Source organism: Rutidosis leptorrhynchoides, chromosome 8 (assembly GCF_046630445.1).
Source record: "Rutidosis leptorrhynchoides isolate AG116_Rl617_1_P2 chromosome 8, CSIRO_AGI_Rlap_v1, whole genome shotgun sequence".
In the NCBI taxonomy this organism is placed as follows: Eukaryota; Viridiplantae; Streptophyta; class Magnoliopsida; order Asterales; family Asteraceae; genus Rutidosis; species Rutidosis leptorrhynchoides.
Genome location: NC_092340.1, coordinates 296,457,111 through 296,466,060, shown reverse-complemented (window position 1 = coordinate 296,466,060; position 8,950 = coordinate 296,457,111).

The following is an 8,950-nucleotide window of genomic DNA, read 5'->3' as shown; positions in this document are numbered from 1 at the left end:
CGAGTACGAATACGGGTGCATACGAGTAGAATTGTTGATGAAACTGAACGAGGATGTAATTGTAAGCATTTTTGTTAAGTAGAAGTATTTTGATAAGTGTATTGAAGTCTTTCAAAAGTGTATAAATACATATTAAAACACTACATGTATATACATTTTAACTGAGTCGTTAAGTCATCGTTAGTCGTTACATGTAAATGTTGTTTTGAAACCTTTAGGTTAACGATCTTGTTGAATGTTGTTAACCCATTGTTTATTATAAAAAATGAGATGTTAAATTATTATATTATCATGATATTATGATATATAATATATCTTAGTATGATGTATATACAGTTAAATGCCGTTACAACGATAATCGTTACATATATGTCTCGTTTCGAAATCATTAAGTTAGTAGTCTTATTTTTACATATGTATTTCATTGTTAATACACTTAATAATATATTTACTTATCATTTAACATAATTAACCAAGTGTATCAATATCTTAATATGATTCATATGTACCTAGTAAGACGTTATAACGATAATCGTTATATATATCGTTTTCGAGTTTCTTAAATTAATAGTCTCATTTTTATGTATATAACTCATTGTTAAAATACCTAATGAGATACATACTTATAATAAAAACATGTTAACTATATATATAACCATATATATGTCATTGTATAGTTTTTACAAGTTTTAACGTTCGTGAATCACCGGTCAACTTGGGTGGTCAATTGTCTATATGAAACATATTTCAATTAATCAAGTCTTAACAAGTTTGATTGCTTAACATGTTGGAAACATTTAATCATGTAAATATCAATCTCAATTAATATATATAAACATGTAAAAGTTCGGGTCACTACAAAAAACACCTACAAAACACTTTCATTCTTCAATTTTCTTCATCTAATTGATCTCTCTCAAGTTCTATCTTCAAGTTCTAAGTGTTCTTCATAAATTCTACAAGTTCTAGTTACATAAAATCAAGAATACTTTCAAGTTTGCTAGCTCACTTCCAATCTTGTAAGGTGATCATCCAACCTCAAGAAATCTTTGTTTCTTACAGTAGGTTATCATTCTAATACAAGGTAATAATCATATTAAAACTTTGATTCAATTTCTATAACTATAACAATCTTATTTCAAGTGATGATCTTACTTGAACTTGTTTTCGTGTCATGATTCTGCTTCAAGAACTTCGAGCCATCCAAGGATCCGTTGAAGCTAGATCCATTTTTCTCTTTTCCAGTAGGTTTATCCAAGGAACTTAAGGTAGTAATGATGTTCATAACATCATTCGATTCATACATATAAAGCTATCTTATTTGAAGGTTTAAACTTGTAATCACTAGAACATAGTTTAGTTAATTCTAAACTTGTTCGCAAACAAAAGTTAATCCTTCTAACTTGACTTTTAAAATCAACTAAACACACGTTCCATATCTATATGATATGCTAACTTAATGATTTAAAACCTGGAAACACGAAAAACGCCGTAAAACCGGATTTACGCCGTCGTAGTAACACCGCGGGCTGTTTTGGGTTAGTTACTATGATAAACTTTGATTTAAAAGTTGTTATTCTGAGAAAATGATTTTTATTATGAACATGAAACTATATCCAAAAATTATGGTTAAACTCAAAGTGGAAGTATGTTTTCTAAAATGGTCATCTAGACGTCGTTCTTTCGACTGAAATGACTACCTTTACAAAAACGACTTGTAACTTATTTTTCCGACTATAAACCTATACTTTTTCTGTTTAGATTCATAAAATAGAGTTCAATATGAAACCATAGCAATTTGATTCACTCAAAACGGATTTAAAATGAAGAAGTTATGGGTAAAACAAGATTGGATAATTTTTCTCATTTTAGCTACGTGAAAATTGGTAACAAATCTATTCCAACCATAACTTAATCAACTTGTATTGTATATTATGTAATCTTGAGATACCATAGACACGTATACAATGTTTCGACCTATCATGTCGACACATCTATATATATTTCGGAACAACCATAGACACTCTATATGTGAATGTTGGAGTTAGCTATACAGGGTTGAGGTTGATTCCAAAATATATATAGTTTGAGTTGTGATCAATACTGAGATACGTATACACTGAGTCGTGGATTGATTCAAGATAATATTTATCGATTTATTTCTGTACATCTAACTGTAGACAACTAGTTGTAGGTTACTAACGAGGACAGCTGACTTAATAAACTTAAAACATCAAAATATATTAAAAGTGTTGTAAATATATTTTGAAAATACTTTGATATATATGTATATATTGTTATAGGTTCGTGAATCAACCAGTGGCCAAGTCTTACTTCCCGACGAAGTAAAAATCTGTGAAAGTGAGTTATAGTCCCACTTTTAAAATCTAATATTTTTGGGATGAGAATACATGCAGGTTTTATAAATGATTTACAAAATAGACACAAGTACGTGAAACTACATTCTATGGTTGAATTATCGAAATCGAATATGCCCCTTTTTATTAAGTCTGGTAATCTAAGAATTAGGGAACAGACACCCTAATTGACGCGAATCCTAAAGATAGATCTATCGGGCCCAACAAGCCCCATCCAAAGTACCGGATGCTTTAGTACTTCGAAATTTATATCATATCCGAAGGGTGTCCCGAATTGATCGGGATATTCTTATATATATGCATCTTGTTAATGTCGGTTACCAGGTGTTCACCATATGAATGATTTTTTTATCTCTATGTATGGGATGTGTATTGAAATATGAAATCTTGTGGTCTATTGTTACGATTTGATATATATATAGGTTAAACCTATAACTCACCAACATTTTTGTTGACGTTTAAAGCATGTTTATTCTCAGGTGAATACTAAGAGCTTCCGCTGTTGCATACTAAAATAAGGACAAGATTTGGAGTCCATGTTTGTATGATATTGTGTAAAAACTGCATTCAAGAAACTGATTTCGATGTAACATATTTGTATTGTAAACCATTATGTAATGGTCATGTGTAAACAGGATATTTTAGATTATCATTATTTGATAATCTACGTAAAGCTTTTTAAACCTTTATTTATGAAATAAACGTTATGGTTTGTTTTAAAAATGAATGCAGTCTTTGAAAAACGTCTCATATAGAGGTCAAAACCTCGCAACGAAATCAATTAATATGGAACGTTTTTAATCAATAAGAACGGGACATTTCAGTTGGTATCAGAGCGTTGGTCTTAGAGAACCAGAATTTTGCTTGAGTCTTAGTGAGTCTGGACTTCGACCGTGTTTACTTGAAAAATGATTGCTTAACAAATTTTGTTGGAAACTATATATTTTTAACATGTGAATATTATGTGATATATTAATCTCTTAACGCGTTTGATATTATGTTATAGATGTCTACCTCTAGAACAAGTCCCATTGACTCACCTAATAATAATGAAGAGTCAAATGTAAATTGGAATGATTCATGGACTGATTCACAAGTTCCCGAAGAGGAACCGGAAGAAGAGTCGGAACCGGAAGAAGAATCAGAACCGGAAGAGAAGGAACCGGAGGAGGAAATAGAACCGGTGGCGGAAATAATAAAACAGTTAAGTAAAAGAAAATCCTCAACCAACCGACCAAGGTTAATTATGGTCAATGATGTTTCCGCCAAGGAAGCAAAATATTGGGAGGATTACCAATTCTCCGATGAATCGGATTCCGACGAGAATTCCGATGATGTTATAGAAATTACCCCAACTGAATTTAAAAAGGAAAAAGAAAATAATAAGGGAAAGGGCATAAAAATAGAGAAATCTAATTCCAACCCCGATGAACTTTATATGTATCGTCAACCCCCGAAGCCCTTAAGTTGTAACAATGACCCGGGAACCTCTAAACCACCAGGTTTTTCTAAACCAATGTGGAAAACGACGGCTCGTATTAGGGGAACATCATATATCCCTAGAAACTTGGCAAAACGAACCAAAACCGAAGAAGAAGAAACAAGCGAGTCGGAATAAGATAGTGGTATTCGTGTGGTGTAATATATGTAATATAGTGTGCTTATGCTTTATGATATATGTAAAAATTGCTTGTATTAATAAGTATTTTTTTTATGAATCTAACTCTTGTCTATTTTACAGTATAAAAACACAAAATGGATAGACAACCCAATATTTTAAGAGACCTACCCGGAGACATGATTGATGAAATCTTGTCTAGAGTCGGTCAGAATTCTTCGGCACAACTATTTAAGGCGAGATCAGTTTGTAAGACATTCGAAGAACGTTCCAAGAATGCCTTGGTTTATAAAAGGCTTTCGTTCGAAAGATGGGGGATATCACATTGGGAAATCCATAAGTTACGATGTGTTTACTTTGACGCATATATTGCGGGAACCCAAATGCTATTTTACGCAATGGGTTAAGAAATTATTTTGACTCAATATATCCTAATATTGGACTTCGTGATTTAGAAAAAGCGGCTAACATGCAACATAAAGAAGCATGTTATGCTTACGGATTAGTAATGTTCGCTTCTCACCAAAGTGAGAACAAGAACATCGGGCTACAACTATTAAACAAAACGTTCCCACAAGTGACGGAGTCGGTAATTGGGGTAAGAAATGAGGTTTTTAGATTGTTACGGGACTGTTGGACATTACGTAACCCTCGTCCCTTTGACGACGTTACAACACGCTGTCTTATCAACGGCCATAACGGTTATGTTCCACAAGACCAAGGATGGGAAGTAATCCTAGTAAAACCAGAATGCATGACTTGTTTCTGGACGTATGAATTACGTGTCTTTATTGCCTTTGCTGAACGACTTGTGTACTAGCTAGAATTATCTTCACAACCATCTTGTATCAAATTTATTGTGTGCTATATTTCATGCTATATGTAAAATAAGCGGTATTGTAAGTTTGTAAAATATTGTGTAAAAGTTTGAACGCGAAATATTATTATAATCAGTTTTTCATATAGAATTGTAGTAGTTGAATTGTATATTAGCTACTAAGTATGAACTTAACGGGTAGGTACTACCCGAATTTAAACTTATAAAACGCTAATATGAAGAAAAAGCTTTTATAAATGAGTTCATATTATGCTACGAAATACTATTAACTACTCTTAATATTCTGTATGATTAACTTGTTCCATTTGACTATTTTGAAGGAAATGGCACCGACTACTCGACACACCGTGAATATGAATGAAGAGGAATTTCGTACTTTTCTAGCTTCAAACATAGCCGCAGTACAGGCTGCGCTACATACCAACAATAACCTTGGATCTAGCAGTACAGGAAATCGTGTAGGATGCACCTACAAAGAATTTACTGCCTGCAAACCTTTGGAATTTGATGGAACCGAAGGACCGATCGGATTGAAACGGTGGACCGAGAAGGTCGAATCGGTGTTTGTCATAAGTAAGTGTACTAAAGAGAACAAAGTGAAGTACGCTACGCATACCTTCACAGGTTCTGCGTTAACATGGTGGAATACCTATCTAGAGCAAGTGGGACAAGACGATGCGTACGCACTACCGTGGTCAGCATTCAAGCACTTGATGAACGAGAAATACCGTCCCAGAACCGAGGTCAATAAGCTCAAGATAGAACTTAGAGGGTTACGAACCCAAGGATTTGATATTACCACGTATGAAAGACGATTCACAGAATTGTGCCTATTGTGTCCGGGAGCATTCGAAGATGAGGAAGAGAAGATCGACGCGTTTGTGAAAGGATTACCGGAAAGAATCCAAGAAGATATAAGTTCACAGGAGCCCGCCTCCATACAACAGGCATGTAGAATGGCTCACAAACTAGTGAACCAGATTGAAGAAAGAATTAAAGAACAGACTGCTGAAGAGGCCAATGTGAAGCAAGTCAAAAGAAAGTGGGAGGAAAACGGTGATAAGAATCACCAATACAACAACAACAGCAATTACAACAATAATCGCAACAATTATCCCAACAATCGCAACATCAATCGCAACTACAACAAACGGCCCAACAACAACAACAATAACAACAACAACAGCAACTACAACAATCATCCCAACAACAATAATAACCGCAACAACAACAACAATCAGAAGCAGCTATGCCAAAGGTGTGAAAAGTATCACTCGGGGTTCTGCACCAAATTTTGCAACAAGTGTAAAAGAAATGGTCATAGCATGGCGAAGTGTGAGGTCTACAGACCAGGGGTTAATAGAACGAAAGGAACAAATGGTGTCGGAACGAGTAATGGCGGAGCAAGTAGTGTCGGAGCAAGTTATGCCAATGTAGTTTGTTATAAATGTGGAAAACCGGGCCACATTATTAGAAATTGCCCGAACCAGGAGAACACGAATGGACAAGGCCGTGGAAGAGTTTTCAATATTAATGCGGCAGAGGCACAGGAAGACCCGGAGCTTGTTATGGGTACGTTTCTTATTGACAATAAATCTGCTTACGTTTTATTTGATTCGGGTGCGGATAGAAGCTATATGAGTAGAGATTTTTGTGCTAAATTAAGTTGTCCATTGACGCCTTTGGATAGTAAATTTTTACTCGAATTAGCAAATGGTAAATTAATTTCAGCAGATAATATATGTCGGAATCGAGAAATTAAACTGGTTAGCGAAACATTTAAGATTGATTTGATACCAGTAGAGTTAGGGAGTTTTGATGTGATAATCGGTATGGACTGGTTGAAAGAAGTGAAAGCAGAGATCGTTTGTTACAAAAATGCAATTCGCATTATACGAGAAAAAGGAAAACCCTTAATGGTGTACGGAGAAAAGGGCAACACGAAGCTACATCTTATTAGTAATTTGAAGGCACAAAAACTAATAAGAAAAGGTTGCTATGCTATTCTAGCACACGTCGAGAAAGTACAAACTGAAGAAAAGAGCATCAATGATGTTCCCATTGCAAAAGAATTTCCCGATGTATTTTCGAAAGAATTACCGGGATTACCCCCACATCGATCCGTTGAATTTCAAATAGATCTTGTACCAGGAGCTGCACCAATAGCTCGTGCTCCTTACAGACTCGCACCCAGCGAGATGAAAGAACTGCAAAGCCAATTACAAGAACTTTTAGAGCGTGGTTTCATTCGACCAAGCACATCACCGTGGGGAGCTCCTGTTTTGTTTGTCAAGAAGAAAGATGGTACATTCAGGTTGTGTATCGACTACCAGGAGTTGAACAAACTTACCATCAAGAACCGCTACCCACTACCGAGAATCGACGACTTATTTGATCAACTACAAGGCTCGTCTGTTTATTCAAAGATTGACTTACGTTCCGGGTATCATCAAATGCGGGTGAAAGAAGATGATATTTCAAAGACTGCTTTCAGAACACGTTACGGTCATTACAAGTTTATGGTCATACCGTTTGGTTTTACTAATGCACCAGCTATGTTCATGGACCTTATGAACCGAGTGTGTGGACCATACCTTGACAAGTTTGTCATTGTTTTCATTGATGACATACTTATTTACTCAAAGAATGACCAAGAACACGGTGAACATTTGAGAAAGGTGTTAGAAGTATTGAGGAAGGAAGAATTGTACGCTAAGTTTTCAAAGTGTGCATTTTGGTTGGAAGAAGTTCAATTCCTCAGTCACATAGTGAACAAAGAAGGTATTAAGGTGGATCCGGCAAAGATAGAAACTGTTGAAAAGTGGGAAACCCCGAAAACTCCGAAACACATACGCCAGTTTTTAGGACTAGCTGGTTACTACAGAAGGTTCATCCAAGACTTTTCCAGAATAGCAAAACCCTTGACTACATTAACGCATAAAGGGAAGAAATTTGAATGGAATGATGAACAAGAGAAAGCGTTTCAGTTATTGAAGAAAAAGCTAACTACGGCACCTATATTGTCATTGCCTGAAGGGAATGATGATTTTGTGATTTATTGTGACGCATCAAAGCAAGGTCTCGGTTGTGTATTAATGCAACGAACGAAGGTGATTGCTTATGCGTCTAGACAATTGAAGATTCACGAACAAAATTATACGACGCATGATTTGGAATTAGGCGCGGTTGTTTTTGCATTAAAGACTTGGAGGCACTACTTATATGGGGTCAAAAGTATTATATATACCGACCACAAAAGTCTTCAACACATATTTAATCAGAAACAACTGAATATGAGGCAGCGTAGGTGGATTGAATTGTTGAATGATTACGACTTTGAGATTCGTTACCACCCGGGGAAGGCAAATGTGGTAGCCGATGCCTTGAGCAGGAAGGACAGAGAACCCATTCGAGTAAAATCTATGAATATAATGATTCATAATAACCTTACTACTCAAATAAAGGAGGCGCAACAAGGAGTTTTAAAAGAGGGAAATTTAAAGGATGAAATACCCAAAGGATCGGAGAAGCATCTTAATATTCGAGAAGACGGAACCCGGTATAGGGCTGAAAGGATTTGGGTACCAAAATTTGGAGATATGAGAGAAATGGTACTTAGAGAAGCTCATAAAACCAGATACTCAATACATCCTGGAACGGGGAAGATGTACAAGGATCTCAAGAAACATTTTTGGTGGCCGGGTATGAAAGCCGATGTTGCTAAATACGTAGGAGAATGTTTGACGTGTTCTAAGGTCAAAGCTGAGCATCAGAAACCATCAGGTCTACTTCAATAACCCGAAATCCCGGAATGGAAATGGGAAAACATTACCATGGATTTCATCACTAAATTGCCAAGGACTGCAAGTGGTTTTGATACTATTTGGGTAATAGTTGATCGTCTCACCAAATCAGCACACTTCCTGCCAATAAGAAAAGATGACAAGATGGAGAAGTTAGCACGACTCTATTTGAAGGAATTCGTCTCCAGACATGGAATACCAATCTCTATTATCTCTGATAGGGATGGCAGATTTATTTCAAGATTCTGGCAGACATTACAGTAAGCATTAGGAACTCGTCTAGACATGAGTACTGCCTATCATCCACAAACTG